Genomic DNA, 27,139 nt, shown 5'->3' with positions numbered 1-27,139 from the left:
TATAAAGCCACCATTCCATATAAGCTCTGTTGTCTTTTTCCCGTGTTTCTTCTTCATACAATGAGTGCTAAAGCATGCACACATGCAAAAGTCAACAACCATATTGGAGGAAAAAAATTAATACGTTACATGAATGAAGTGTGAATTTACAAACCTCAGTTTGCATTTTCAGTATTTTTTGTTGGGGTGCCGTCTTTTTTGAAGAGATATTTCATAAAAATTAAGCAATCTCCAAATGAAGGCAGATTAGTTCACATACCTTTGCAGCCCTGCTGATTTTGTCACCCTCTGCAGAGACTAATTTATGACAGAAAAACAACAACTATATCATTCCTACTTCCTTTCCAGTTTTACTGTGGCATTAAGAAAATCAATTCACGTTCATAAATAAGAAGGGACTGGTCTGGCTAGCTTTGCATGTACCATGCTACTTCTGTATTCTTGTAAGGCACGGCAAAAGTGACCACAGGGGAACAGAGATCATTTGCCAAAGGAACCAAGGCAGTAATTCCCACTTCAATACAAGAAAACCTCTCACAGGAATCTCTTAACAAATTATACTTAGACCTTCATTAAAGAGCATTTCAATATTTACTATAGAATCAGAGAATGGTTTGGATTAGAAAAAACTTTGAAGAGCATCTTCCTCCAACCGCCCTTGACATGGGCAGGGACACCTTCCACTAGACCAGACTTCACAAAACTCCATCCAACCTGGCCTTGAACGTCCAGGGATGGGGCATGCACAGCTTCTCTGGGCAACATCTTCTAATGTCTCACCCTCACAGTAAAGAATTTCTTATCTCAAATCCAAACCTACACATTTCCCTGGTCCTATCACTACTCTTGGCCAATCGTCCCTCTCCAGCCTTCTTGTATGCTATCTTCAGGTGCTTAAGATCCTCCCAAGCTTCTCTAGGCTGAACAACCTCAGCTCTCAGCCATCCCTCAAAGACTTTCATGTGCTTACGTGGGATTTTAAGTTCAAAGATCCTGATGTTAAAATTCACCCAGCTATAAGAGATAGGAGCTAAGGGAAGTAAATAATCCACAGAAAGAAGTTATTCAGTATTTGGAGACCATCTCCAGAATCCAAGTTCAGAGGTGAGGTGTGAATAATCTACATTGAAGCTTTAGAAGACTTCTGATATTTTTCTCCTGTACTAGACTCAAGTGTCCTACATAGACCTGAAAAACTACCTTGCCCTTTACAAAGTCAACAGAAAATAGAGTCTTTAATCCACAGATCTAAGAAACTCGGATATCACAACTTGAGACCACACTAAGTCATCACCCTATGAAATCGTTAGATGTGAAAATTACAGCAAATTTAATCCAGAAAGAATTGGCAAGAATTCTTCCATGACTGATCCTGAGCAGTCACTTGTCTCTGACGCAGTAGTACTCACCTACAGAGTCTACACAGTCATGATAATCTAGTTCTAGTTTAAGAATTCATTGCCGGGCCAGGAGGAGATTAATTAACCCTTACTCCTGCCATTTCCCTCACCTAAACACATATGACGTATAAAGAGGACTACCCACAGATATACCAAACTTCACACTACTTCTCTGCTACAGTCATCTCCATGCAGTGCTGAAGATGCCCACCACTACAGAGGCCGCAACTGCTTATTCAGCAGTTTTCTGTAACACTGTGAAGCCATGGAAAGGACACACAAAGCGTATCCATCACTGAGATATGTAGTCAAAACTTTGCATAACACCTTCTCTCAAAACATCTGATTTTACTTTGAAAACAAACAAAATTAATCTGTGTCAGAGGGCAAGCAAGGCAGTGCAACATGCCACCATAAAAAAGAGTTCTCAGCAACCAATGTTCTCAGTTAAGAGCTGAATAAGTTCCACATAGTTTAATAGTGCAACTAACATCCATAAAGAAGACTTGCGAAAGGATTCTAATATCTCACAATCACTTATTCACAAATCACACACAATATAAAACTCTTTCAAAAGCACACAAAACATTCTTACCAGTAAAACTGTCATACAGGACAGAAATGCTGCCAAAATGACAAATACCCTCCAACACTTCATACCGTCTATGAAATTCCTTTAATAGTGGTAAGTATGTCCTTACACTCTTAAAATCAAAAATGTGGAAGAAATCATGTGACTGAGTGAGGAAAAAGATCAAAACCCATGTAACTGCAAAGACCTGTGAGCTCAGTATTGTGTCGTGTTTCATATCCGTAAAATAAAACGCAGTTAAAAAAAGAAACAACCATCAAAGGCATGTGTCCTTAGTTTTACTTGCTTCGTAAGTAGTTTCACTTTTTTACAGCTTATAACAAACTGGGAAAAAAGAAAACCACACTATTCAAGATTATATTTTTAATATTCTAAATATCCCATTTAATATTGCAAATAAAGGTTGCAGAGATTTACTTGCTATCAGTAAGTCTGGGAATCAACTTGCATCCTTTGCCTCTTAGGCCTTCATCACACATCTCCTGGAAGAGCACACTGCTACCGTCTCTGTCCCTCCCATGACAGTACTGGAAGACAGCTTTGGCCTTTTTTCCTCCACACTGCAGAAACTCGTATCTCCCCTCTCCTCACACATCACGCGCTCTGGCCCCTCAATAACAGAGTGCTGCTCTGCTTGCTCCTCCATGTCTGTGCCTTCTCGTGTACTGGGAGGTGGGCAGTCCACACTGTATTCCCAATGCAGCTTCACAAGCTGCAGATAGAGGAAAACCATCACTTCTCTCAAAATGCTGGCTACATCTTTTCTAATTGATGCTAAGCTTTCCTCCCTTCAGACACACTGCTCTCTGATGTTCAACTCATTTGTCGTGGTTCTCCACCAGCACCCACCCCATGGTTCTCTTTGGCAAAGCTCAGTCATCGGCCGGGCTGTATAGAGGGACAAGGTTACTTTATTCCCGGTACATGACATGATTATACCTCCTGCAGTTACCATCACACCACTGATCAAGCCTACCAAGATCTACCTACTGCTAAGGCCAACCCTTGGGCAAACTGACCATTCACTCCTGTCACTTATTTTAAGCATGAATACCCTTCCACTGTTCAAGCTTTTAATGAAGACTTCATCATACTTCCTCTTAGTCAAACCATCTCAGCATCTCTTGAGGGAGTTAAGGCATTAACCCCCAAATGTTTTTGTAGAGCAAGATTTAGTCTCACCATAAAACACAGCAGAACAGATGAAGCACCCACCTGCAAACCAGTAATTCAGTCATGGCTTTAAAATCAGCATAAACCCAAAAATTCGGTACCCTTTAGTCTTGGGATTTATTTTCCCCTTTTTGTATGAAATGTAATTGAATAACGGTTTGGTTTGAGAAAACATATTAATTTCCTTGAGGTGAAAATGTTTACCCCACACAAAATTACTAGTGGAAATTTTCAAAATCTGGAAGACCATGTCTACTCTAATTCCCAAAATTTTCTTGGAAATGGAGAAGGCCTTAGTTCTTGTCCATGCTCCACAGACCATTCTTTAAAACACCATACATTACTCAGATCAAAAATGAAACCCTATGATTCTCTTCTCCTTGTAGTCTTTCCAGCCCTGGAAAAGGTTGAAAAAAACCAAAACAATATTTTTATTTTTTTTTAAATCTATTGTCTGGCAGTACCAATAAGCACCAACGCTCAGAGGCTTTTGGGATGCCTTTACAGAGGAGAAATTACTTTACAGGAGGAAATTACTGGCCTTTGGCCCTCTCTGGCAATGAAAAAGCTGAATCTGAGCAATACACAACCAAAGCAGAGGCTCCAACTACATCTCTAGTGCACAGTGCTCATCTCTAGTCTTACATCAATAGCTGTGTCACTCCCAAGAGAGTTCAGGGCAACAAGTCTCTAACAAAAGCTGACATCCCAGAGCAAATCTAACCCAAGGCTTACTGCTCTGAAGTTCCAACCTGTATTTTTCTTTAATGCTTTCTACCAGAGTGAAATCCTATGTGAAGGCCCTTATCTCTCAGAGAGAGGCAACATAGGCAACAATCCAGGCTTAGGAAACCAAAGACACATAGCCTTTTGATGTATAGAGGAATGAAGGCAAAAGTCATGTCCTCCAACATGCAAGAAAAATTTGTGATCAACATCCTTTCTGCTCCCAACTACACAGTGAAGATTCTTTGGTATTAGATCAGCCATATATGAAAGAGTCTTAAAATCAGCTGGGTATAAGCTTGTGTTTCCATTTAAAAGACAACTCCAACTGCTGATTTTCTCCAAAGATCCACTTAAAATTGACAAATAGTTCTTGCTCAGGTATAGATATTCATTACTTTCTACTATATAATAAAGGGGAAATAGACAGCTACTTTAAGTGAAAAGGATGCTCCTTTCAATTTAGATTTATATTTAACAAGCAGAAATGTTTACTTGATGACTGTCATGAAGGCCAGAGCTGCCCTGACTTGAGCGGGGATAGAGTTAACTGTCTTTCTAGTAGCTGGTTCAGAGTTGTGGTTTGGATGCAGTATGAGGATAATGTTGGTAACACACTGAGGTTTTCAGCTGTTGCTAAGTACTGTTAGCTATACTAAGTCAAAGACATGACAGCTCTCCTACCCTGCCAGGGAGAAGGCGGGAGGGGCACAAGAAGTCGTGAGGGACACAGCCGGGACAGCTGGCCCGAAGTAGCCAAAGGGATATTCTATACTCTATGACATCAGGCTTAATATATAAACTGGGAAGAAAGCTGGCAGGGCTACTGCTGGGGAATGGCTGGGCACTGGTCAGTGAGCGATGAGCAACTGCATTGTGCCTCGCTTGTTTTTAATTCTTTTATCATTATTATTGTCTTCTTTTTCTGTCCCGTTAGACTGTCTTTATCACAACCCACAAGTTTTCTTGCTTTTATTCTTCTGATTCTCTCCTCCATCTGACTGGGTCAGGGTAGTGAGTGAGCAGCTGTGTGGTACACAGTTGCTGGATGGGGTTAAACCATGACAGTCATTTTTGGTGCCCAACACAGGGCACGATGGATTGAGATAATGACAAATCTGACTAGAAGGTATCAGAAGAAATTTAAGTATTATTCATTATATTAGTCACCGGTCACAGTGGTGATGAATTTGCTCTCAAAGCTGGTGTCCTTGTTCATAAAGCTGCATTATATAATATTTGTATCTATTGCCCCTGTGCTGTTTGTGTCACCCTTGGGAACTGGTTATATTGTACTCTGTAACACTGGCTCATAATGTGACAGAACTGCCGCTCCTGAAACTGATCTGGTATTTGTACTCAGCACTGCCCACTTCTCCATACTTTGGGAGCCATCTATAGGAAGCTACTAATAATTACAACTCTTAGAGATCCAATCCATGGGGGAGACTGGTACCTCCCTTCATCTTCCCTTTTTCCTCTAGGCCAATGAAAACAGCATCTGGGAACTTTTAATATCCTTGGGATGTTCAAACCAGCATTCCTACTGCTGTGTTTTCTAAATGTGTTCAGGGTCTTTAAGGATCAACAATTATTTCAGAATGCCACTCGGGGATCTGCCCTGAAGCTGGATAGTGGTAAGCGGCAGGGTGTGGGGGACAGTATGGGCAGGTGCCTAGGACAGTGGGCACCTCAAGTGCTTTGGAACTTCAGCCCTGAACAAGCGCAAAACCTGGAAAGACTAGTTAAATACTTGGAAGAGCTATGCTGCCACCCTGGCAATTCCAGAGAGCCAAACTCCACGCCTGGCCCAGGCCTACTGAGCCATGTTCAGTACTGTACAGTACCCTTGAGGGACAGAAAGGCCTCTGGATGTGATGACAATATGATGGGCATGGGGACTACTCCAACCCCAGTGACAGGCACTGTGGTTGAACCAAAGCACCAACTTGTGCCTGTATCAGCCCCTGCTATACATAAGGAGAGAGAGAGAGATGCTGACGTGAGCTCATTTAGTGAGGCATGAAACAGCAGGGCTGTCATGAGAAGAGTTGGAAGAAGAGGCAGAACGCATAAAAGACATAGTTAACTATCGGATCCCTATGCTTGAGTGAGCTGAGACGTGCAAAAAGACTTCAGCCATCGTCCAGGCAAGGGCATGTCCTGGCTGCCCCAATGCTGGAATAACAGGCCCAGTAACCTGGAATCAAAGGGTAGAGAGGCCAAACAGCTGGTATCCCACTCTACAGAAGTGGGCATTAACAAAGCAACTGGAAAACAGGCACAAGCCCTCAGCCTCTGGAAGTGACTCCTGTCAGCTATGAAGGACAAGTATTCCTTCATGAAAGATGTTATGCCACCGAGGCAGGTGGACAGTCATGGACAGAGACACCCACTATCTGAGGCAATTAGCCATGCTGCAGGAGATTTGTAACAAGCAGTTATCCAAAGACCCAGACGAAGCCAAGTGTACACAACCCATGTGGTGGAAGTTTGCAAGGGATACACCATTGTCATACACCAACTCATTGGCAGTCGTTACCTGGAAAGATGGAGAGGTACAAATGATAGACAAATTGGCCAACTCCAATAACACAAACAAAATGCCTCTTCCTTGCTACAGGCCTGTATCTTGGCCATGGACAAGGAAGGAAGATGCATCCTATTCCCCACCTGTATGGACCAGTGTCCCAACCACTGGAAGTAAGCATAAACAGCACAGACCACCACCCTGTGTGACCACAGAGAGGACATAAGGAAGTGGGAAGGAAAAATCCACCTTGACCCTAGAAGCATGAGTAGGGAAATAGCAAGAAAAATCACAAGAGAGGGCTATTGCAGGACATTGCTGCTCTAGTCTCTAAGGGCAGTTCCCCAGACAGAATAGAGGGGCTACTCTTACTCCTGATCTTCAAGGGACTCTGACTCACATTTACAAGTGCATAGTGAATACTACAACCAGGACTAGACGGCCCCTGCCTCCAGCCAGGTGGAGGAAAGGAAGAGCTGAGTTTAGTGGACTGTATGGATTGGATGATCTTGACCAGCAGACCCACAGCAGGAGTCGAAGGCTCTAGCAAACACTGCTGCACAGGCGCAGGCACCATCTGCATTTCCAGAGTGGCAGGGCAATCCCAACAGCTAACTCTGCTGGAGGTCAAAGTGAGCCTGACTGGGAACGAGTGGCAGAAGCACTCCATTGTGACTGGCCCCGAGACTAGAGCGCATCCTTTGCCTAGAGTGTCTCACAAGGGTGTACGTCAAAAAGGTACTGCTGGGCTTCTGGTACAGCTGCCTTGGAGACAGTCAAAGTTACCCCATCTACCCCGTCTACCTTGCCCCATCTCCTGCAGGATGCTTCTGGCGTGGGTCAATGAACAACAGGTGTCATCACAAGAGTGCACTGGCAGTGGTATCACGCTAACCGAGACACCCTGACGCTATCCATAAGTTGATTTATCATATGGAGAGCCAAGGACTGATCGGCACAAATCACTCACTCTCTAACCATCCCTTATGGCCAGTGCAGACTAAGAGTAGACTGTCATGGCCTGAATGAAGCCATGCCAGCTCCGAGTCCAGCTGTGCCAGACCTGCTGGAATGCCAATACAAACCGGAGCTGGAGGCAGCCGAGCAGTACACCACAACTGACACTGCTAGTGCAGTTTTCTCAACCAATTGGCAATAGAGGGCAGGCCCATCCAGTACACCTGGAATCGACTATTCCAGGGGAGGAAACAGACCTACTATTAGCCACGGACTGATCTAAACAGTACTGAAAACAAGGAAAAGCTCTAGAACACTTAATACATTGATGACTGTGTGAGGTAATACAATAACAGATTTTTTGAGAGAGGGAAAAGTAGTTCAAATCCTTCTGAAAACTGGTTTTGCCAAAAATAAAAAGAGGTCCAAGGACCTGAACAGGAGATCCAGCGATCATCCACAGGAATGCATTTGCTCAAGGACCTGGGTGCACTTGGTGGGTAACGCAGAAGGATGGGAAAGTCCAATATGTAGCTCAAGGAGATTTGATTCTGGGTAAGAACAGCGAATTATTTGAACTGGATTATGTTGTTTGCTATAAAATATTGTAGGTCATCAATTCTATGGTTGTTAAATGCCGTATCAAGGGTATTGTAATAGAATTACCCAGATTAATGAAGAACAGAATTTTGATGACAGAACCAGACCAGCACAGCAGTGATGGAACCAGCACTGGCTTCAGCATAAAACAATGCAACATTACACACAATCTCTCCTCCCCTGAAGGACTATTGTGACAGATGAAGCCCAAAGCCATAGACTAAAACTCAAACATTTCAAATGGATGGCCCATATACTATGGGAATGATCTCTTTGTATGTATCAAAATATAGGAAAGGTGATAGTGATTACTTGGACGTATTGGAAAGTATGAGACCTGGTAGGATGCAAATGGTACAGAGTAAGGGGTGGATATAGCTCTGCTCTCAGGTGGGATAGTGTTAATTAGTTTTGTTCCTCACGGCTGGTATAGAGCTGTGGTTTGGATACAGTATGAGAATAAAGTTGATAGCAACAACTAAAAATATCAGTGTGTTATGTAGTGTTTATACTAAGTCAAGGACTTCCTTGCTTCTCATATCCTGCCAATGGAGAAGGCTGGAGTGGCACAAGTAGTTGGGAGGAGACATGACAGCTGGCCCACACTGGCCAGAGATACTCCAAAACACGTAACATCATGCTCAACGTATAAACTGGGGAGACAGCTGGCCAGGGGCTACTGCTCACATTGGTTGGCAAGTAGTAAGCAATTGCATCGTGGATCACTTGTTCTGCATATTTTAATTATTTTTCTTCCTTCCCTGTCCCATTAAAAAGCCTGTGTCTCAACTCATGAATTTTCTGATTTCTATGATTCTCTTTCCCATCCCAATGGGAGGGGGGACATGGAGTGAGCAAGCAGCTCTGCAGTTGCTGGCTAGGGTTAAATCATGACAGCAACCAACACATGATTAGATTATAAAGGTCTAAAAGCCATAATCAAAGTTTTTGTAGATACTATAAAATAATTTTCACATCACATGACAGTTTCATAAAAAACATGAGAACTAAACTAATACCACCTTGATGGTCAACAGTCCCAAATGCAATAATGTATCTTTTCATAATATGAGAATGGTCAAACATAAATCTTTTAGGCTTAGGTCATAAAAGTGTACTGTAAAATGTCTCTTCCTCAGAAGGATTCACTCAACAGGCTAGTCATCTCTAATAAGTCAGTGCTGTGGAAAAGAAACAGTGCCAGAGTTTCCTGTTACAAAGCACATGTGCTCCAGCTATAAAAAAAGAATGACATTTCAAAAGAAAAAATGCTGCACTAGATAGTAAAGATGTAAATGAGAAATAAATAATCAAAGTATCCATGATAAACAATTTCAAAACTTATGGAAAGTGCAGGAAGAAATAACTTCTCTGGTTTAAGTTAAAAAAATAATCAAAGTTTAGTCCTGGTAGAAAGCTCCTCTGTCTCCATTTTGCAGTCTCTCTCTAGTGTGTTACGTTCACATACAGACTTTCTGCAGTACATCTGTCTACACTGCAGATAGTTTTGACTTTCTGATCCCAGGAAACCTGGTTTTGCTTCTAACTTACTGACCTTAAAAATACTGGCACGAAATGAATTTACATTAGGCCAATAATTATTGTAGCTTGGCTGTAACAGCTACTCTAACTATACAGCCACGAATACTGGCAGAGTCAAACAAATGACTGCAACCTAAGAATAAGATCTGAATATTTTATTTTCACTTAAAAATGAACTACACAGACGAACGGTTATTACCGCTCCTGGGTTTTAGTTGGAGGATTTGGGCTTCAATCTGTGGCCATAGGTGTTTGCTTTAGGAAGGATGTCAGCTGACCAAAGATACTGACAGAAAGAAATTAAAGTATCAACACAAAACATCAATGTAGAGCTACCTACCAAAAACTTTTCCTGCTGGGATGTTGTGAAAGAAGCCAAAGAGGCTTCTAAACCAGGAATTCAAAAAAATTATGCAAGTCTTCCCCATTACCAAGTAGCATACATGCCTAAGAGCTACAGCTGTAATTTTTAAACTAATTTCGGCACCTTTGTTGTTACAACAGCTGGGATAAAGAACCAATAACAAAGATTAAAAAGACACAACTTTCCCCCACCACATCACTTTTAAACCAGCAAGTTACAAAGGAGATGAAGACTGCAGAATGAACTTCAACTATTTCAAGTTGGTCTGGAGGTACAAAACCACCACAGGCGTAATTTAATGCTGTAGATTCACATCTATTTTCAATGTCAGTAGCACTACCTGAAAACACTAACGCTTCTGCTCTGCCTCAGCTACTCACCACTTCATTGTGCCAGCAAGTTCTTTTCTTTCAGAACTGCTGGCTGAGATGTTTTTGCCCTTACTCTTTGAACTGTTTCACTGAAGAAGTGCAATGTTAGCTTTAGTATTTTGAAACTTTGTGACTTTGACTGCAGTGGGTTTGGAAGCCAGCAGCTTAGCCAGCAGATCCAAGCAGGCTGTAACCTTCAACAGAAAAGACAAAGAAATAGAAAGGGGCACGAGGAGCTAGGTTAAGGGCTATAACCTTTCTAACTAGCTATGCTGTTAATGCAAGACATGCTTGTGGCCCTTTCAGAGATTAATTTTATAGTCTGCTTTCTTGCACTTTACTAAAATATGAATGATGCTACTTAACTACAGACCTTCCAGCTCAGCTTATGTGGCAACCACATGTCTCCCACGGACAAACTGCATACTTTATGCTGAGGCTTCTTATTTTTCTGGAATGCAGCTCAATAAGTATAGAGATCATACCTCAGATATTCAAGATGAACTTCACAAAACCCTTGAAAGTGGACTCTGAATCTCTCTTTCTAGTTACTGCACTTAGTACAAGGTCATCAGTGCCCAGGTTGATGTATTTTTTTAGTCACAGAACCTTTATCCTTTAAGCTTCCTTATTCAAGTTGCAGAAGTAAACTTCACACAGTTCTGTGGCCAAATGAAAACTTAAAAAAAAAACCAACATGCAGTGCTATTCTGAGCTATGGAGAATTCTGTGTTTGCCACTGTGACTTCTGATTATCAGCAGCCCCTTAGCTCAGATTAGCCCACTGCTAGGGACTTAACTGAAGAAGTATGCAGTGTCATTCTCAGTAAGAGACTACTCTCGTCCATGTCTTAATTAATGCCACTCATCTTAAGTTTTCAGGCAACATATTCAGCTTTTTTTTACCAAGACTTCCTCCATTACAAATACTGGGAAATTCATTCCCCTTTGTTACCTGCCAACACTTTATCTGAGTTACAGAGTAACTATACAAAAATACATAACATAGGCAAATACCCAGGTTGGTTCACCAAATACAACAAGGCTGGGCCCAACTACTGCTGCCAGCACCTGCCCAGGAACAGGATGGAAGCTAAAAGCCTTTAGAAGTAAAGATAGCTCAGCCTAAGTCAGCATTCATGCTCTTGTACCTTCTCTTGGAATAGAAATTTGGTGCACTGGCACTTCAGTGAAATAGGCCTACCTGGTTAATTCAGACATTACCTGGCCAGGCTTATTATCCTTGAAATCACATTTTGTCCTTAATTCAAACCCTGCAACTCAATGTGACTTTATTATACCACGTGGAAGTCTGCACTGTCCTGCTGCCTGCCTCTACTGACCATATTATGACATGACTTACATACTAGGATATTTGCTGAAATTCTTCGTCCCTATCTGCTCACATTTCTTGTAGCCAATAAGCACATTCTCACTACTGGGCTGTTCAAAACAGATGCACAGGTGGCACTTGGATACTACAAAGCATTAACTTAGCATAAAAGTGATCCTTCACAAATACAGTTTTTAGTTACTTCTATGCAAAACTGCTCTTTTGGTTCTCTAAACAGCACCTCAGATTTTGAAGAAAAAGAACCAAAATTTATCCGCTATGCTAGTGGTATTAAAACTGAAGAATTTTACACATTAGCGTGACACATTATGTCACTGGGAGTGAGTTGTCCCTTGCTCAAAATCTGGGCATTTAAGACAACTTTTCTTACCTTTTGCAAAGTCTGTTTACAAAAAGCTTCATACACACTTTTGTGAGAATAGGGCAGCAATGAATCACCTTTTCATACCATCTGTGAATTATTCCTAAACAGCTCTGAAACACCAGAATAAGTGTTCTGCAGCAGGTCTGCAAAACCACAGCAAACCAATACACCTTTATTTACATAATTGAGGGGTGGTTTCTTGATTCACACAAAAATCTGAGGAAGCCAGACACAAGGGTTGGGCTGGATGAGTGCTAAAGGTCCACTCAAATTAAGTGTGACTTGCACAGTACAAGAAAGGTTGTGCCTTTTTTCAACATGTTACATCACTGCAAACTAAGTACAAACATTCAATCAACACCACACTAACAAAAAAACCCATAAAACAAACCACACTTGAACCCTTCTTTCATTTTAGCAGCAGAAAAATCAACACCACCTCCTTGGCACAAACCTGTCACTGATTTACAACCTAAGCAGTACTGAACTTCGGAGTAAGACAGACAGGACGGCTTCACACCAACAGCCCAAACTCTGCCTGCCACTACTGAAAAGAGGCAAGCAACTCTTCCTGCCAAAGACACCAAAATGTGAAATCAAGACTGAAAGACCTTCACTTGATTACAATTCTGAAGAGAGACACATGCAACAAACCCATCTGAAAGACAGTCTTCAAAACACATAGGCCCAGTTTAAAAACAGAACGAAACCTTTTAGAAACATACAACCCAAAATATGCATCTCCATGAGAGGTATTTGCGGTGACATGGGATTTTTTCCATTACTATGGTCTTACAGCCTTGGATTTAACCTTTTTTTTAAAAAGGATTCAAAGAACATTGACTCTTAGTTCCCCATACACAAGTTCAGAGGAAGGTGACAGAGTGTGACAAGAGTTCTCAGTCATCATCAGATAAAGTTAATGACAGAAAACCAGCAGCCAAAACATTTTCACTGACCTGGAAAAAGACATCAACCTTTACCCTTGAAAAGGTGATTCAAAAGCTGAAGCTACATGGAATCTTGTAAGGGAAATTTAGAGATTTTTTCTGTAACTGATTAAAACAGATAATTTAAGTAGCACTGCTGCCATCAGTGCATTTAAGGAAATACAGACCTTGTAGGGAAAAAAGCCACATGCAGACAGTAAACTGATCTCAATGCACAGTGGGCAAAACACTTGATGTCTTTTACTGACACTGCACAGTCTTCAGCGCGAAAACATAACTTCTCCAAAATCTGGTCAGCAGGCATTTTAGGTGGTAAAAAATTACTTTTCCCTGTCCCCCATTTATTAACAGTGCCTTGTATTGTAAGAGAAAGAAGCTGTACTTGAATTATATTTCTTCCTCATTAAAAAATAACAGTAAGCAAAATTCAAACACATTTCAAGAAAAAACCCCATCATTTTGCCCCATCTGTTCAGAATTCTTCCATCAAATCCATGGTCAATTACAAATTGCAAATTAAAACCACAGTCAAAGTAAAAGGAATTGCATATTCCCATAAATTTCCAAGCAGCAGAATCCATTCTTACCTGTAATTTTAACCTTGTCAAGGTTCTAGTTCAGTGCTGAAAGAATTAGTTTACATTCCTGCTGCCAAGAAGCACGTAACAGAATGACTTGCAAAACCTTGAGATAACACTACAGGACACAACATCTGCTTTATTTTGGTATTTCCTAGAAAGAAACAAAGGAAGCAGTTAGCTACTCCAGATGGTGTACAACAGATTTGTACATTAATTTTTTCATTAATACAATTTTTTCCTAAATAGAAGTGTTTGAACTAAAGCTGTGCCTGGATGTGCAAAGACCTTTCAGCAAACTCCCTAAACACCACATTCAAGATTTAGGCCAACAAAGAATCAGATTAATACTTTTCTCTATTTCCTTCACCAACACTGACAAGCACTTAAAAAGTCATCAGCCTATTACCTGCCATTCAAGTGCCTAAATTCAGTAACAGAAGGAATAGTTTTTTGCATGCCTGCTAGCATCACGGTGCTGTCTTAATTTTATTCACCTACTCAGATGACAGAGTACACTCCTTGAGCGTTTGACAAGTCTTAAACCCACCATGCGCAGCATGTGTAATTTGTGAGCTCTTTATTCTGCCTCCTTAGATGTAAAAATGCTCACGAGTTTAAAACAAAAGCAGTAAGGTTCAACTGCAAAAGTATTCCAGATCCTCTGAAACAGGAATCATTACATTTCTTTAAAAATAGTTTCTGTAAAATTAACCAAAATTCACCTTAAAATGTAAAAGTAGTGAATAACCAACAATTCATATATGTGGATCAACAACAGCATCCACCCATTGTTTTGAACTGGATGCAAACACTCCAAATCCTTCATGGATCAGGGACTACATATTGAATCACTGCATCTTATGGAAGTTGACAGAAGAATACTGGTAGAAGAACTATCGTAGGAAAAATTCTGATTAACAGCCAGCTTTGTCTGGGATAGGAGGGAAATGGAAGTTTTATTGTGAAAGTGAAGATGATAAGCTGATAACAGCACTCTGGAAGAGTTGACTGAAAAAGGAGATCTAGTGCAGACCTTGACTTCAGGCCCACCGATGGAAGAATGGAACTACAACATTTCATTATGGCTTGATGCTTCCAAATGCTCATTAGTGCTTTTCAACTACTAAAAAGTGTCATAAACACAAAATTGCTCAAAAGGAATACTTGAACACCTTTTGAAGAATTGCAGGAGTTCAGTAAGTTCTATGCCCGTAGCTCTACACTGCTGCAAAGCCCCACGTTTCCCCCAGCATTCTCTCCTCTTATACACCACAACAGGATGGATTGTTCAAGGAACCAAATTAATCCAGAAAAAGACAATTATTTCCTGTCACTTGAGGTCTCCAAACCAGCTTAGGAAATGCCAGATCAGACGAGTGCCAACGACAGAAATGCAGAACCGGGAGCTGCTGCCAGTTCATATTTGTTACAAGTATTGTGCAACTACACCTTAAGCAGCATCCACTAAATCATTAATGAACTCTGAAAAAGTATCCTAAATCATTGTATTGAACTACAAGGCAAAAGCCCACCCCCCCCAAAGGTAAGAAGCTTCAGTAAAAAAGTTGTTTCCATATTAAGGAACTTCAGGGAGCAAAATGAAACACACCCCGTGCAAATTCACCAAGTTGTGTAAAATAGCTCTCCTTAAACACACAGGATTTTAGGGTACAGACACAAAACAGGTGGCCATGACACAGCTCCCTTCATGCACTGTCTCCCACCTTCAGAACACCTCCCCAGCCAGGAGGGTTTACAGGGTCCTCAGGAGTCTCAGTGCTTCTGTGGCCAATGGCCTTTAAAAGTGGCAAACTCGCACAAGCAGCCCTGGAAGGTGAGCGTTATGTTTTCAGAAACAAGAGCCTTGTGCTCTCCCAGATTCTACTCTACAGAGGATCTGAGAGCATTCCTTAGAGCAGGATGACTTTTAGCCAGAAGGTTACAGTAGGGCAGATTCAAAAATAGGTATTTTGGGCTAAGAGCATTTTACCTCAGAACATGATTACATTTATACAAACTCTATATACACACTATCTCACTTCTCAGAAGTGAGGAATACAGTATTCAGCATCCCAAAACACAACAGCACTTTAAGACATACCTTCCACCACTGAATATGGCACAACAAAGGGACACTACTTCTACTTAATCTGCACATTAGTGACTCTTATCTCTCCAAATAAGCTGCACGGTTTGCTCCCTCTCAGTTTGAAAAGGCATAAAGATTCGTAATACAGCTTTAGGATAACAAACCATTATATCCAGCTCCTAACAACTTCAGTGCCAAAAATGCTCACAATACACAAATGTAAATGTCTTGTCCAGATTGCTCATCATAAATTACATCACAAGAATAAAACTGAATGCTTCCTATTAAAGACTTAACAAAAATCCTAAGATGTATTAAGCATTCTCCTTGGGCTACTTAAGTCTTTGTACTATGTAAATGTGTAATATTTTAGTAGGACTAAGATAGTTCAGTAAAGTTTTTTGTTACTAAGATACCAACACCCTACTGTAGGATACTTTTTAACTGAGAAAAACTTAAATATTCCTGGGCTAATAAAGCATTTGAATTTGACCATGTTTACAGTATTTTCTTCAGAAGGTAAGGCCAAACAGACAAAGCCATCATATCTAATTCACTGCTAAAGAACTAAACTCAGTATTCCAAAATAAGCGCATTAAGAAAAAAATTATGCATTCCAGAGAAATTTGAAGAACCCTATCATGGTATTTTACAGAGGGTAGGTATGAATTGCTGGTTTTCCTGATGATTAAATATACACTGAACAATGCTGGTAGCAAAGCTTTAACGATCCTCAAGCTGAATCTTAATGTTTAAAACAAACAAAACCGCTACAACATCTAGTCCTTTGCACGTTTCCAAACTCTGGCCAGAGAAGTACCAGAAAAACACTGTGTTTATTCTGCCTCACAACCAGATAGACCTGGACTCCGACCTTTCATGGATAACCAAATCACAGCCGCTTTAAAACAAGCTAACAAACAAACCAGCTCATAGACTAACATGAACAGAAAGAGCTATAATCTGTTATGGCCTGATCCACCCTATACCATCACTGCCAACACTGTCCCCCAGAACTATAAGCTGGGTCACACACACTAAAAGATTTTGCAGAAGTAAAAGAAAGAAGGGGAGAAAGAAAAGAGCCAGCAGTGTCTGCCACAGGTTAGCTAGTAAACTGCAACCTGCCAAGGGCATGTTTCCAACATAAACGTAAGGTAACATCCCTTTCTTGAAAGAGGCATTCACTGGGCTACCAGACGGGAATGCACTAGTGTTGCAAATTCATGCAGTAGTTCTTCCTTATTGTACCTATATGACAAAGCCAAAACTAAACCAGGAGTTACTTTCTGCTTGCTTGATACAATGCACAACTTCCTAAAGAGACACTTGTTCATCTACAGTAATAAAAGATAAAGAATTCCCTCTACACTTGCTAAGTGGCTCTTCATTCTATACAGAACCAAGACTCAACAGTCTTCATTTGTGGGTTCGCAGGTGTGGGAGTTTCTGGTGAATTCTTTTTCCCCCTTTTCAAACATGGAAGCTGCACTAAGACATTCATATTAATCAGTTAAAGCAAGGAGAACTAAAGTTCAAAACCATAAACTCTATGAAGCAATTTAGGTGCTTTATCCTTTTTGAAGCATTTAATATAATATTATGGTTTTGAAAAAATTTGCAAAAGTATCCTTCTACGGGGTTTTAGAAGCAAAACCCAGAACTTCCTGAAAAGCTTAACGCCTTGAAACAAGTTTGCTTGGGGTTCCAGTAAAAGTTCTTCCTGCAGACCTGTCCCTAATTTGCACCCTTGTAATTCCTAAATTCTCTGTGACTCACTTCCAGGGAAGCTTTGGATCAGTAAATTCACATTATGTCTGTGTAGATATCCTGGCAGCAATGGTAGCTTAAGTGATATTTGCTCTCAGCGGCCCATTCCTGTTCCATGCTCTGTGGCTGAGCAGACAGACAGCTACGCTGGTACAAGTGAATGCCTGAAGCAGAGAGTGCTCATCTGGCTGATGAGGAAATCAAACTTTGTTGAATTATACAAGCGTAAGATGAAGGAAGACCAAAAGCCAGCCTTACTGGAATTCCAAATGCACGTATGCAATCTGCATTTGCCTACTGGGAGATCACTAGCAAGCACTTACTTCTCTATTCTTCTGTGACAGATCAGAGTTATGCTCAGCGCAGCTCAAGCAGAGAAATGTGGAATCATGTCTCCATCAGTTATGCTGGGCAGCTTTGCAAACAGCCAGCTTTAGGGAGAGGAGACTGAAGAAGAGCGCAGCCATCTAACACACTTCAGTAAAAACACTCAAGTACAAAACTCCTTCATTTACAGCTATTTGATCTTCAGCTCAACTAAGGAGAAGGAAGCATCTTCAAGAATTAAAATGTATTCTGTGTATATGGCAGTTTTCTTCAAAAACATACCCTCGACTGAAACAGAGCATTGTAAACAGAGGACTTTGAACAAACATGTTTATTGGGGCTGCTGAGACTTTCTAGAGAAAAGCTTGCAAAAAGTTTCTAACTACTTTTTATCTTACCTTACATGAAAGTGGTACTGCAGATCTAGTTCTAGACACACACTATGCCCTCCACAGCAATCCAAGAGTCACAGATTAAGAAAGATGTGGCTGTATTCTGTATGGGTTTGTGTTTTTCCTTGATGCAAAGGGCAGAGTTTACAACCATCTATCTCCCTGACGGGGACTCAAAATTCCAGTTCAGACACTGAATTGATATGCATGGGCAACATAAGATCATATTAACTATTACTGCAGTGCCTATCATTTAAACACATTCTTACAATTTCCCCATGAGGCAAATTTAATACCACATAACTAGCTAGAATATCTGGGTAGCAATACCTAATGTGTCAGTTTGAAAATATCAGTCCATTTGTTGTCTTCGTTAACATCTGGCCTTCAAACTGATGTCTTTAAAAAAATGCAACCACTACTAGTAGGCTACTTAAATTTTGTAAATGTCCATAAAACCAGGCTGAGCACTGGTCAGATGTTCTGAGAAAGAATCCACCACACCTGTCACGCAATAATATTACAAAGCATATCTTTTCTGAAGTCCTCTGGGACAAAACAGCATGTCCCTAAACCACACCTCACTTGACAGTCTCATCCACTCTACCTGCTATAGCACTATTAATGAGCACCCAAAGTCTGTCACTCCTTTGCCTAGAAGAGAAAGGTATTAGTAAGCTATAGTATTATTCAAGTTCAGAAGAATTCTTGAAAATAAAACCCCTCAGTTGATTATACAATAGAAAGGGCTTAGCCCTTTTTAGTTAAGCAGTTCAAAGAAGGCATCTTAAGCATAAAACCATAAACTTTTACAGAATCAATCATCAGCAAAATCAGAGAAAGCAACATAGTTCAGATCAGTTAATTCAGTAGCAACTACATGCTTTTGTATAATAAACTCCATTGTTACAAACCTCATTGCCCTGTAGGATAGAGAGTTAAGAAAATTGACATAATTGTATAATTTCTTTACTAAGACAGCAAAGGTGACTGAGCTACAAAATTCTGATGTTTTAGCTGCAGGTTACTGTCAACGTCTGACAGTTTTCAAAAGATTGAATATCCTTTTGAGTGTCTCATATGAAACTGTCAGAAGAAGGAAGAACAGATTATCTGCAGATGGCTACCTTGACTAATTCCTCTGTGACCAGTATTCAGTGATTTTTAAGCCAGAGTCCTCAAAAATTAGTATTTATCTGTGTAGGGAACTTAACCCTAGCTACTACTGGATACCAATGCATTTAGAACAGGTCAGCTTTTGAATCAAGTCTTGTTACTGTTACTGAAGCCAATTTAATATCCTCAATACTGGATATTAAATTTCTGCTGCTCTTGACACGTTTTAAAAAAAAAGCTTAAATCTAGTTTATACATGTATTTCAGCACAGATCCTGTATTTAGATTCTCAAAGGTACTACAGCACCACATTTTGTCTATTAGGGAAATAAAGCCACTACAATGCATGCATGCCAACTAATCATCTCCTCACTATCTTACAAATATAACACAACCCTAAGTGTGACCATGAGTATATCCAAACCTCAGAAGGAATTTAAACTCCACAAAGTGGGGTGAAAAACAAAACATGTCAAAATAACTGTACTTCAGTTAGGACCGGGTACAAACACAGCAAGAATTTTCTAATGCTGTTATGTTTGACAACGACAGAAATCAAGATGTATCAAATTTAAAAAGGGATAATAAGAATGGGGTTTTATTTCTTTACATATGACACCAACCATCAGAGGAGGGACTTCCCCTCTCTTGAATAAAACTCCTCTCCAACTTCTAACAGTAAGTCTTCGGGTATAAATGCACTAAAACTGAGCCATCACAGCAGATTTAAAAAACAACAAAACCAACTTGGCCACTGCAGATGTGCAGACAGGTACAGAAGGCATAAATTCTCCACCACACTGCTTAGACACTTGGATCTATTTGTGGCTTTTTTTAGCCATGTTACCACTTGCTAAATTTATATACATCAGGAGTTAAATTAAATGCAAAAAAGGTCATTCAACACCACAATAAAATCACCAGCACGTTTAAATTGGTAACATAAGAAAATCAGTACTACAAGCTGCCAAATATTAAGAGTTAGGATGCTACAGGCATTTTAATGTTTACTGCAAAGCACACAGCTTGGAAAGAGAGAGAATTCAGGCATCTGTTATGTCAACTCACAGCCTACACACACAATCTTTCAAAATAAGTAACTTAAGTAACACAGGAACTGAAGGCTCTAAATAGGAATTGCTAAAACACAGTTATTATTATATCTCAATTACAGTTTTAGAACATTTTTTCCCTTTGTCTCTTCCAGGTTAAGATGCTTCTTCTAATTACTAGCAAAGTTACTGCAGTAACAGCACTGTATTACTATTAACAGAATCAGCATGTAGAAATGTAAAGGCAATTAAAATCTTTTAAGAGGGTCCATTTGTTTAGAAAGCCATTTCCTTATCACAAATGCAGATTTATCACCTTCCCAAATCAGCCTGATTTGATTCATTTCAGGTAAGGTACAGCCCAAAGCATTTTTAAGGAAGGTACAACCAATGCTGAAGAGAAGCAGCTGATCCTACATGATATATAATTATGTACTCCCATACTGTAACAGCATCAATATACCTGTATTCATATGATATTCAATCCACAGTATGGTATGGAAAGTCAGATTTCACAGATGACTTGTCCAGACTATTTCAGAAAACACAGTAGTCTCCCCATTGCTCTTTTACAGAATGCTCTACTTCTCCATCATGCTAGATAAACTTTTTAAGAAGTCTAGTTAAAAAAATTACTATCTCTAGGAACTGCAGAGTCAAGCAAACTTCCATTACCTTTTTTTTGGCAGCAGGCTCCAGTATCCTTGCCTGGACACATGGAATCTTTTTCAGCTGTCTACATTGAGGCTATCTGAACTGTTTCACTTGTCATCTACACAAGAGTATTTGGCAAGAAGCAGCCACTTGGCAACTTGTAAGCGTAAAACCTCCAAATTTTGTCCAATTCGTACTGCAACTTCAGTTCCACAAAAAGTCACTTGGACTCACTTTCTATCACTACTTTGAACTCTCAATTTGCAATATATATATTTCAATGCTGAAGTTTCAGGTATCTCTACTGAGTAAAAACTGTTTGAATTTTGCCACTATACCAGTACCACAAAACATGTTGAACTATACCTGCAAAAATTCAAAGGGCAACTCTGTCAGTAAGAATGTTAAAACTAACATACCAGAAGATCATGCCAATTTTCAAGAAATCAACATCAGAGAAGGGGCTTAAGGGCGTGACAGGCAGTCAATGACATAATGATAGACATGACAGCCAAAAGAATTCCGGGAAAGTTAGCATGTTAATAATTCAACATTCACTTTATGCTACTCATCATTTCAGACTTCAGCTGCAGGGAAATTTGGATAGCACAGATTAGGACACCAGCTCCACCAAAGGTTACTACTGCTCCTGTACACTGCTGGCTGCACGACATGCCCTCGCTGGATTAAAGAGTGATGGAAACATCTTAGCACAAAGACACATTTTAAAACCACATTCATTGTACCAAAGGGGCAAACACCCTACTCAAACATTTATAAGACAATTTGCCAAGACATTTTAAAATTATTTCTATATTCCAAAGCTCACCTATCAGCCTTACCACTTTACTACCATAAAGCTTAACCTACATGTATTCTATATAGTGCAACGAATTATCTGGATTAAACTAGAAAGCCATAAAATAATCATGGCACACAAAGGAATACTCTTAATTATTTCAGCATTTGCAGAATGACAACTGAAATAATCAGATGAATTTAGCAGTTTAAAAGAAAAGCAGACTATTAGCTTGGGGATTACACAAATAATTCGGTAAAACCTACTACATAAAAAACACCCAGTCACAAAAAATCAGAAATAGGTATGTGAATAGAAGACTGCTGATCTGAGCTTTCAGACAGATGCTGAACGCAGCACAACAAGTGCCAGTTTCAGTAGGTTTCCATGCGCCCAAAACTGAAGAGCTGGCATTAGGAAACCAGCTGCCTATATTAAGTGCTCCTTACACATTAGTGTCCAAAACATCTCCCACATCCTTCTGAGTGTCTCCAACATCACTTCTGTGACTGGAGACCATGGCCTTGTATTCTCTCTTCTGTGCAAATACCTGCTCTGTAAAGGGATAGCTATGTGCTTCTCCAACCTTCAAAGAGTGGCTTGGGTTAGAAATGACTCTAAAAATCACCTGGTTCCAACCCACCTGCCACAAGCAGGGACACCTCTTACTGGAGCAGGTTGCTCAAAGCTCCATCCAACCTGGCCTTGGACACTGCAAGGGACAGGACATACAAAATTTCTCTGGGTAACTGATTCCAGCGCCTCACTACCCCCACAGTAAGAATTTCTGCCCAACAGTCAATCTAAACCCACCCTCTTGCAGTTTAAAACCATTATCTCTTGTCCCATTAAAGCACACACCTGTCAAAAGCTCCACTCCAGTTTTCTGGTAGGCAACCCTTAGGTACTGGAAGGCTGCTCTAAGGTCTTCCCAGAGCATTCTCTTCCCCAGCCTGAACAACCTCAGCTCAACCATCTTTTCCACACAGGAGAGGTGCTCCAGCCCTCTAATCAGCTTCACAGCCTCACATATGTATACATATATATATATAAGTTTATATATACACTCCACTTTTCCCTGGGAGTGGTGTGGGGATGACACAACACACATTAATGAAATGTTATTAAACTGTGAATGTAAAGCTGAGGGCAATGGCATCACTGCTGAACAATGTTTATAGCTCCTACTACTTGACCGTGCTCAAACTTGCAGAAAGGTGACAACTGTACAGGTGCTTGGAGCTATGGCTTTAATAAAGGAAATGCATCTATCATTTCCTCCAAAATGCAGTAAACCTGCCACCTGAATCCCAATTATTTCCTGATATTTTGAAAGTGACCAAAATATTACTCTAAAGTGTGTTTACTCTCTGCATTCAGAGAGAATTACAATAAGCTCAGCACTGGATCACAAAGGAAACAAAAAAGAGTTATTAAGACACTGCCAATTTAGTAAGACATTCCATATCATGCAACTTTGTTTTATAATTAGCAACACCTACACTACCCAAAAGACAGATTTACAATAAGCATTAGCTACAAGTAGCAACCTACCTGACTACTTTAGTTAAGGGACACAGCCACAGCTGGCTTATATACCTCTGATCATTAGTGCATTTCAACAGAAATATGCAGAAGTATTTAATAGTTAAAACAGTGATAGCATTCTGCAGGAACAGTAGAATATACAAGCCAAGGACTCAGAAACAGTACCATTTTGCCGAGTCTCAGTATTCGTGCTTTATGTCATCTGATCATGGACAATTTTGAAAGTCTTACCTTGAATGCAGTACAAAAATAAAATTTCTTCCAGATCTTTGTCTTTCTGATTAAGATTGACTTTAGAGACTCTGTCTTATATACTGGGGTAAATAATGCAGAAGAGCCGGTGAGTCTAATAGTAAGATGGAAGAATTGAACAACTTCTGTCCTAGTTCAACACAATAGTCAATAAAATCTAACTCAAATGCTTAATAGCAGCAACTAAACTGAAACTAAAACTCTGTGAACTACTGGAAGAGGCCAAGCTAGACAAGAAGTTCCTATCCGTCTGTGGCAATACCACGAAACATCAAGTGACTGCTTTTCACTTGTTAAAGATGAAAGCATGGAGTGATCTAAGATAGCGACAATTCAATGGCCGCTACGTGCCAAAAGACTCCCACTCTCAATATGTACCACCTTTACAGATGTCATGTGAACAAATCCATTTCCAAAGCAGGAATACATAAACCATATGACAGGGAGAACCTGCATGCAATTACGTGCATGTATGCATATTCAAGAGCAGAGATAATGAAGAAGTCTGGCATACTAATGCAATTGTTTACAGTAATATATCCACATCCTGGATGCAAAGGAAAAGGAAGACTAAAAGCTGAGATTTGAACTTATTTTAAAGCACAGAAACTGTGACAATAGTCTGTTACTGGCCACTACAGATTCCTTTAAAAACACAATCAAAAACACACCTAAACTCTCTTGGGTTACAAGAAAGAAACAAAATTGGGTTTTCCCCAAATCCATGAGAAGGGCTGCTACAGGTAAACCCATACCTTCAGGGACCAGAATGCTGTTTCTGCAGCAAGAACCTGCCTCAAGCAGGGTCATTTCTGGAGATGGTCTACATGCAGCATCTAAGATGACAGTTCACTTTCCTCTTTATCCAGGCTTGTGAAAAGTAATCTAATCTCAGAAAAGTTGAGATTTAATTTCAGTACTTAATTTCATATTGCTTACCCCTCCCTGCCCAGAAACTTCAAATGCTCTACAAACCACTTTGTTCTACCTCAAGGTTTAGAATGCCAAAGGTACTCAAGAGACAAAACCTACTGATAACTATAAGGTTCTAAAACTTCATTTCTGATGCTAAAAAAGGGTGGTTTTTTTCTTTCTTAGATTAAATGGTTATTTAATGAATGTATCTTGCAGGTGCATTCCAAGCCTACTCAATAGGCAGACTATTAAGTAACTACTGCTTTGTAACAAAAACAGTCAACAAGAGTAAAGTGATTATGTTGGAACTATTTTATTTAGTGGACAGTAGACCCTTGAGAAGCTCTAGTTGTAACTGCTATCCAGACAGAGTATGAACCATTGACCAGCCAACCTTTAAAATGACCCCTCAATCAGTTTTCATTTGTCTACTCATTCTCCCATGGAAACTCTAAATAGGGGTATACTGAGGGACACCAAAACATCTTGCTAAGGTAAAAATAAAACAAAAAAATAAAATTCACTGCTCTATCCTCAGCTGAAGACCACCAAGTCATTTGACAGGAGGCAGTCATGTCAGTCAAGCACGACTGACCCTGGTAAAGCCAGGCAGACTGAAAGTACCTTTTTCAAAAATGTTTTCCTAAAGATTTATATAAACTATTATTGATAGTGCTATCCAAATAAAGCAGTATTTAATGTTTTTATTAAGTAACACAGACAGCTTTCTTTATTATATAGCATAGCAAGGATGCCTGAAACAGTGAACAGGAACCATCTCTATGCTTCAACAACTTGCAGAATTCAAATGTTCTGAAGCCTAAATACAAGAACTCTGTGAATTAAAACAACAACAACAACAAAACCCAACAAAAAACACCAAAAAGCACCCCACCAGGTCTTGACATGTGAAACACAGAACACGGACATCAAACAATTCAGTTTCTGGCTAGTTTTCAAGGTATCTGGCTACAAGACAGTAAACAGCCGAGGTTATAAAAGAGAAAACTAGGTCTTTGTAACAGTATCTACAATTTATTACAGAAACAGATGAGTGAGAAAGAGAAGTGTAAACAGCAAATGACCAAGAAATGTTTCATTATGAACACAATAAAGAACTTCTAGAACTCAGATTGCTTCTGTCTTTTGAGAGAGCTTGAATTTCTCCCCAGCCTTATTGCAAGAGACCTCCAAAATGGAACGAATATGGAAACTCCTAGACACAGAATCAGCCAGTGCCTGACAAACAACTGCAAACTCTATTCTTTACTAGTGATGACATTACTCATGTTTCACCCAAAATAGTTCAGTCCCTCCGCAGTTCATCAAAACCTAGGCTTGAAACAGGCAGTGGGTAAGATATTCTAACTGCACATTAAGTGGTGGCAAACACCACAGCGGATGAGCTGAGGCAGTCCTCCAGCCCCTAAGGAAATCTGCAGATGTGACAAAAAGCACAGAAAAACAGCTTGACTTGCTCAAAAACTGTCAGACAAACTCCTTACCATGACCTTTGCTATGCAAAGTTTTGGTTTCTGTTGCATTCTCATGTACCTACCGATATTCTTGTCAGCAAATGCTGGTATTTAATTAAACTGGAATGACTACTATGAAGGGAGTCATATAAACATCTGTAGCAGGCTATGCATTTAGGGAAAATCCAAAAGAGGAGATGGACCTTTCTCATTTAGTTGTAATAGATGTTTTGATGTCAACATTTAATTCCACGCACTTTACTTTAGGACTGCAACATGACTGGTGGCACTGCTAACACTGTCACAGTTGTGTGATTTGCCTATGGTCTTCACCAGCAGCAACATTCCAAGTAAATCCCGAACTTCCATTCACAAGACAGGTCATCAGGTATCCAAACCACCAGTGTCAAGAACCAATGCCTAGTACCTACAGCAGAACCTCATTTGAAACACCTCAGCGTGGAGCCTTACAGTAAGTGAGGCTAAGCTGAACTGATGACCGCTGTAAGCCCACCTCCTGTCGCGGGTAGTTTCTACCTCAGCTTTGGCATCAGTAGTTGCTCTCACATCCTCATGCAGCAAGCTGATTCAAGAAGCTAAACTAAAAGAAAACTAATCTCAGCAATATGTAACCAACATACGCACATTACCCAACTCTTACCACGAGATGAGACGCAGCCAAGTACCAACAGGAGAAGGAAGAGAATCCCACACGTGGTCAGAAGCAGAAAACTGCAGAAACACAACAACACTAACACACTTGGGTAACTATACAGGAACTTCTCCCTTAATGAAAGTCAGGATTATGAGTAGGTTCCAGAAGCAAATGCCTGAGTGTGTGCAGAGGCCTTGCAAAAACTCTTTTCTGTACTGTATCAACACTGAAAAGTGGTGAAACCCCAAACTATTCTAAGGACCTTTAAAGAGAGGAATACCAGATACTCACCAACTGGGGAGCATGCAGCAAAAATCTGTTTGGGTAGAGGGAACAAACTCCCCATAACAAGAGACAAAACCAAAGCTGCATTATGTACAGTAAGTGACTCAGCTTCCCAGAAGATGCTATACGCATTGTTTTTAAACAGCTACAAAAACGTAACAGCAGTGCCTGACTGATAAAGGAGCTGATATATCCAGTGCCCAGCACTCTCACTAAGGCAGCGTTAAGATTTAATGACTAGAAACCAACACAGAAGAAGCTAAGCTTCAACTGAATTACATGCTAGCTACATGAACTCTCCTGTCT

The 27,139-nt window shown here is 40.2% G+C and overlaps 1 protein-coding gene across 5 annotated transcripts in view; it reads right to left on the bottom strand.

Annotated features, from left to right (window-relative positions):
* The window catches only part of PPM1B (protein phosphatase, Mg2+/Mn2+ dependent 1B), a 60,615-nt gene that overhangs the window by 21,802 nt on the left and 11,674 nt on the right, over positions 1 to 27,139 (bottom strand). For all 5 annotated transcript variants that reach the window (XM_040058443.2, XM_058419751.1, XM_058419752.1 and 2 more), the window contains exon 2: positions 13,511 to 13,655. The gene's annotated coding sequence lies outside the window, so the exon portion shown is untranslated. The remainder of the gene's footprint in view (positions 1 to 13,510; positions 13,656 to 27,139) is intronic.

This window comes from Hirundo rustica, chromosome 3 (assembly GCF_015227805.2).
Source record: "Hirundo rustica isolate bHirRus1 chromosome 3, bHirRus1.pri.v3, whole genome shotgun sequence".
Taxonomy (NCBI): domain Eukaryota; kingdom Metazoa; phylum Chordata; class Aves; order Passeriformes; family Hirundinidae; genus Hirundo; species Hirundo rustica.
This window is presented reverse-complemented; position numbering and strand designations above follow the sequence as displayed.